Raw genomic sequence first — 6,303 nt, 5'->3', positions numbered from 1 at the left:
AAAAGTTTGAACTTCTTTCAATTAGGTCCTTAATTTAATTATATTTTGGTCTCTAAACTTTATCTTTTATCCAAGTTTGACGCCCATTTCTTTAAAAATTTAATTTGACCCCAAAAATTTTAAATGTTTGCAATTAAGTCCCTAATCTTTATTATTTCTCAATTACAATTATTTATCTTCTTTAAATTGTTAATAATACTTCATTTAAATAGTAAATTTTAGGGATTTTATGTTTATTCATATTTCTTTAAAATAATAGAGTGAATTTGCTATATGTTTACATTGTCTTTTAAATTGTTAATTAAATTGGTACTTTGACTATTTTGTTGATTTTGGAGTATAAATAGAGCAAATTCTACCTCATTTAACCACTATTTCAAAGGAAGTACCTTCTATTATTATTTTAAATTCTTTTATATGCTCCTATATATTTTTTATGTGTGATTGCATGTTTTGAATGCTTTTTCTTTCATTTTTCATGTTATTCATTTTAAGTTTTCATTTATTTTATTTTATTTTTAATGATTGTTTGGGAGGCATTTAAATGTCAAATTGTAATAGATAGGTTTTTCCCTTTTGCTCAAAAAAAAAATGTATTTAGATAGATAAATGTAATAGATAGATTTATTATTTCCAAAATTCCTCTTCTACATTGTAGTTAGGACCCCCAATGTAATGGTTGGTTTTTATTTACTTGCATGCTTGTGTGTTTATGTGTTTATTCGCTTTCTTTAGAGTTTCGCATATAGATATTATGCCTATGTGCTATGTGTTCTTCATGTTCTATATGCTTTATGTGTTTATTCACTTTAATTATGTTTTATATGCTTTATCTATTTATAATAAATGCATGACGTCATTGCATTAGTCCAATGCTAGTTGTTATTTTCTCTCCGATTTCTCACTAGTACAACGCAAGTGAGAACTTGTAGAAATGGGTTAGTCCAATAGTAGACCCTTTAAACTGTTTTTGCCCTAGATTCATACCTTGTATGACATTTATTTCATCTCATGCATCTTTTCCTAGTTTTAGGTTATTTTAAATTGCATGATATTTTTCCAACTATTATTCTTTTACCCTCTATATGTTTGGACCATATTATTTAAAATTGCATTTCATTCTAGAAAATTAGAAGTAGGTTCGTCCATTTGCTTGACTAGGTTAGGAGAGTCACCTTCGAATATAGGAAATGAGCGAGTATGACTTTTTAAACCTTAGCATGCTATTACCTCCCTATAAGAAGGAAAATCGAGTCACAAATTTTAGTTTTCCGTACCCGTTATATTGCATTCTTTTCTTCTAGATCATGTATCTTTTTCTTTTTCTTTTTTGAGTCTCATCTTTTGTATTTTTCATGACCTCTTCAAAGAATCATTTTTAGGCATTACAATTAATATGATTGATACCAATTAAACTTTGAAGAGAAATTTCGACCCTCTCGATATCCTTTAGGTCTAGATTTGCATCAATATAAAAGCATCCAAATGTGATAAATTTTATAGGTTAGATTAGAAAAAAAATTTGACTAAATCTTGCAACTAACCTTGACTAGGTTGAAAAGGTGCCTTAGATCAAAATCTTTGTCTTCCCTTTCTTCAACTGTGACTCCCGAACTCTTTTATCTCATTTTCGAAGATCTGGAGTCTTCTAAAAGGGTTTTATTTACTTCTTTTAATTTTTAAACATTTTGGGTGACTTGGTATACCTAAACTCGATACCAAGTGGAGACTATGCTTGTTCTAAAAATCCTTTTTAGACAATTATTTTGGGGTCCAAACCGTCTCATTTTAGGTCCTTTTTCTTTATTTTCTAAAAATAAAATGAACAATGCATTTTAGCATCATTTCTCTTTTATTTTCAAAAATGGGCGCGACACACAATTTTAGGTTCCTTTGTGTAATATTTTATGTTTTTTCTCTTTATTTGGGCAAAAATTTACTTATTAACTTGATATGTTGTTATTTTTTATTACAAATTTAGAATGACATAGTGTTTTATTGCTAAACAAAATATGGGAGAAAAAGTAAATAAAGTTTAATAATGGACCGTGAATGAGCATGAATAACCCAAACCCATCTAAAACTATATTCATTTATGACTCATCCATTTTGAATTATTAACTAAGTAGTTATATATAGGTTAGATCAATTATAACTTAAGTAGTTATATATAGGTTAATCCAATTATAACTTGCTTAAACCCACATGAATCATCTCAATTTGATAGCTCTTCCTCAAGTTCTACCATCCTTAATCCTATGATCCTATATTTTCCATCCCTTTAATTATTTAGGATTCGTTGCTTCATTTTTCAAGTGTTTTTAGTCAAATAAAAAGCTAGATTGCTAATCGAGAAAAGTTTAAAAATTTGGGTGTAAGTTTGGTGAAATACTAAATTTTCATGGAAATATTGCTAAGATGCTGCCAAAAACAACCATCTAATTTTACCTTTATTGATTTAGAATTCATACATAAATTTTCTTTTATATGCACTTTTTGATGTACATGTGCTATATGAAAAATCATCTATATGCCTGCACAATAGTAATATTAAATTTATTCTAAGTGCAAATAAAACGTCATAATTATTATTTACATACTCATATTTAATGCTAAAGTATAAGTTTCAATGTTAAAAACTTAAAATTTTTTAAAAAACAAACTTACTAAACAAAGTCCAACATAAAAAAATCTAAAACTTTGAAAAAAAAACTTACTAAAGTGCTCGAAGCTGACTAAATACAAAAAAAAAATGATAACAAAACAAGTTTAAACCCACAAGAAAATTGATTTAGTAAAGCACAAAAGTAGTCTAATATATTATTAGAAGACTTAACAAATGATTATTGCATTTAGAAGGAAAGTGATGAAGATATAATTGGGTGAATGACTTAAAAATTGGACTAATCATACTATTCCTGAGAATTTGACTTGACAAATAAAAATTGAAGGAGTAAAAAGGGCTAAAGTGATAAAAGGATAATAGGGTGAATGATTTTAAAATGGGAATAATTAATTATCCCACAGAATTTGACTTGACAAATGTATTTTCTTTAATTAAGGAGTAAAAAGGGTTTAAAGTCTGAATAGTTAACTATAAATGATTTATGAAATAGTAAACTATAAATGATTTATGAAACTTTTTTTTTTCCGGAAATATAAATGATTTATGAAACACTCAATTAATTTGCCTAACATGGAGAGTTAATGGAAAAGTTTTAGATTTTAAATTTGATTGGTGACAGAATTAGTTATGACCTCCTATTTCAAAGTTTTTAATTGGATTTTATATATTAAAATAATTAAACAATCTAGAAAAAAAGAATGAATTTATAGTTTGATCAAGATCTGGCCCAATTAATGGCATAGTAGGTCTTTCCCAATTGATGGCATATTAGGCCTGACATTGGATCGTTAATTGGAGCGCAGATATATATACGTAGTTGTATATCACTATGTTAAAACCCTAAACGCACTCTCCCAATTCCCAAACCCCTCAGTTACCCGCACCCGAAATGGCTTCCACCGCTGCTCTCTCGGTAGTAACCGTTATCCCTCTTGAGAATGAAATGGAGGCCAACACCAACTCCCTCCCTCTGCCTGACGTCATGAAAGCCCCAATCCGGCCCGACATCCTCCAAGACGTTCATCGCGACATTTCCAAGAACTCCCGCTAACCCTACGCCGTCTCTAGGTCCGCCGGTCACCAGACCTCCGCCGAGTCCTGGGGTACTGGTCGCGCTGTTTCCCGTATCCCTCGTGTTCCTGGCGGCGGCACTCACCGTGCCGGCCAGGGTACCTATGGCAACATGTGCCGCGGCGGCCGCATGTTCGCTCCGACCAAGATCTGGCGCCGTTGGCACCGCAAGGTCCCAGTCAACAAGAAACGGTATGCCGTGGTTTCTACCATCGCCGCCTCTGCTGTGCCTTCCCTTGTCATGGCCCGCGGTCACCGCATCGAGTCTGTCCGCAAATCCCATGTGTGATCTCTGATTCTGCTGAGGCCGTGGAGAAAACCTCCAATGCTATCAGTCTTCTCAAGAAAATTGGGGCTTTACCCTGATGCTGAGAAGGCTAAGGACAGCCAGAGCATCCGCCCAGGAAAGGGCAAGATGCGTAACCGCCGCTACATATCCAGGAAAGGTCCTCTGGTTGTGTACGGTACTGAGGGGGCCAAGCTCGTGAAGGCCTTCCGCAACATTCTTGGAATCGAGGTGGCCCACGTGGACCGTTTGAATTTGTTGAAGCTTGCCCCGGGAGGTCACGTTGGGAGGTTTATTGTTTGGACGAAATCAGCATTTGAGAAATTGGATGAGATTTACGGGTCATTTGATAAGCCTTCCTTGAAGAAGAAGGGGTATGTTTTGCCCAGGGCCAAGATGGTGAATGGTGATTTGGCGAGAATTATCAACTCTGACGAGGTGCAATCTGTGGTGAGGCCAATCAAGAAGGTGGTGAAGAGGGCACCAATGAAGAAGAACCCGCTGAAGAATTTGAATTGTCTGCTCAAGCTCAATCCTTATGCCAAGACTGCTAGGAGGATGGCTCTCTTGGCTGAGAAACAGCGTGTTGAGGCTAAGAGGGAGAAGCTGGCCAAGAAGAGGAGTCCAATGACGAAGGTATATGGTTTATATCATTATTATTCCCTCTCCTTTCTATGCATGCTTGATTCTGTTGGAATATTGATGCTACTGTAGTTGATGTATTTATCTGCACGTGTTGGCTCTATAAACTGTTCTTATCTCTTCATAACTTATCAGAATTAAGGAATTAAGGCTACTTCCTGCTGCCATGCAACCTATTTTATTTTAGATAATTGATAACAGTACAAGCATTAATTATCGAGACACATAATGATTTAATTTGAAGAATAATTGTTCAAACAAATTTTCTTTTCTTGTTTAACAAAATCCATCAGTATAAACAGAAAAACTCAAGACAAAACACAATGAGGTGGCACCGGTATGTTTTGTGCTTCCTTTTGTTTCTATTGGTTGTCTAGTCCACACTTTAGTTGGATTTTCGGTCATTGTTTATGTATTTGTGCTATTGTTGGATGAGCTTGTTTTTCCATTTACATTATAGCTGCTGATTTTTGTTTTTATACATATGAAATCGGGTGCAGAGTTGTGTGTTACATCATATGGTGTTTGTGCTGATATTTTCTTGTCTAGTCTTGGTCGTTCTTGATAGATGCTTGTCCTAAATAAGCATGCTCAGTTGCATTCTAAATGATAATCTTAAGGTTTCATTACATGTCTGGCACTGCAGTTTTGTTTGACTAGCTTTTTCTGGATGCTTAAACAAGCTTTATGGGTTCTGGGTAATGATTGATCACTCTTAGTAACTTTACAGGTTCGGGCTCTGGTTTATTAATTGATGTTGAAACACTTGATCTAATGGAGCATTAGGAATTTCCTAACTGGTTTGCAGCAACATATGGGTCTTACTTTTTTGTTTCTTTCTGTAATCATTGTGTATAGTGTTGTCACTGGTTGATAATTCTTGTTTTCTTGTTGCGGATGATTGATTTTACATGATAGTTGGAGGGGGGCCTAGGACTTATTTTGAGAATGAGTGGCCCCAGCTTTCTTAACTTGATTAATTTGGGTGTGATTTAGTTCTAATGTTGCATATTGAGCCCTCATCCGTTTTACTTCTTTGTCACTTCTGACAGGATGAGACGTCTGCTGTAAAAGCTGCTGGAAAGTCGTGGTACAAAACAATGATCTCTGATAGCGATTACGCTGAGTTCGAGAACTTCTCAAAGTGGTTGGGTGTGTCGCAGTAATTGGTTTCACTATAAAAGTCAGTATGTTTTGTTTCAAGTCAGCTACTTGGTAATTTAAGACGTGCAAGAGCGTAGGTTGGAGTGAGTTAAGAGGATTAAATCAGTTTTCTGTTTGTATACCAGTTGCATGGAGTTAATTTCTCAGGGTACCGAGAAACCTTTTTGCATTAAAGGAGATCACCTGAACTTAAGGAGTTGATAGCTTCTTGTTCTGAGATATTCAGCCATCAATTCTATTTTCTGGTGCTTGATTATAAATGTGACATGATTTTAAACGTTCAGAGCATGTGCAGGTTACACTGGAAGTTGTTCAACTTCTCTTATTATCCTGCCTGTCATCTTTTTTATTAGATGCGGCCTTACCTTCATAATTCTGCTTCTCATTAGGTGCCGCTGTAGTTTTTTGGTATCATTTGCTAAAGAGGCCCCTGAGTTGTCCAAACATATTTCTGGGCTTGGGTGAGTGTTGAAATCTTTGGTCTGTTCTCCCCCCCCTTCCGGGCCCGCTCGAC

At 34.8% G+C, this 6,303-nt stretch overlaps 1 pseudogene; it reads left to right on the top strand.

Annotated features, from left to right (window-relative positions):
* The first annotated feature begins 3,515 nt into the window (after positions 1-3,515).
* Positions 3,516-5,791, top strand: LOC113783120 (annotated as a pseudogene).
* The last annotated feature ends 512 nt before the right edge of the window (positions 5,792-6,303 follow it).

This window comes from Coffea eugenioides, chromosome 9 (genome assembly GCF_003713205.1).
Source record: "Coffea eugenioides isolate CCC68of chromosome 9, Ceug_1.0, whole genome shotgun sequence".
NCBI lineage: Eukaryota > Viridiplantae > Streptophyta > Magnoliopsida > Gentianales > Rubiaceae > Coffea > Coffea eugenioides.
The sequence above is the reverse complement of the archived record's forward strand: the minus strand, read 5'-3'. Positions and strand labels throughout refer to the sequence as shown.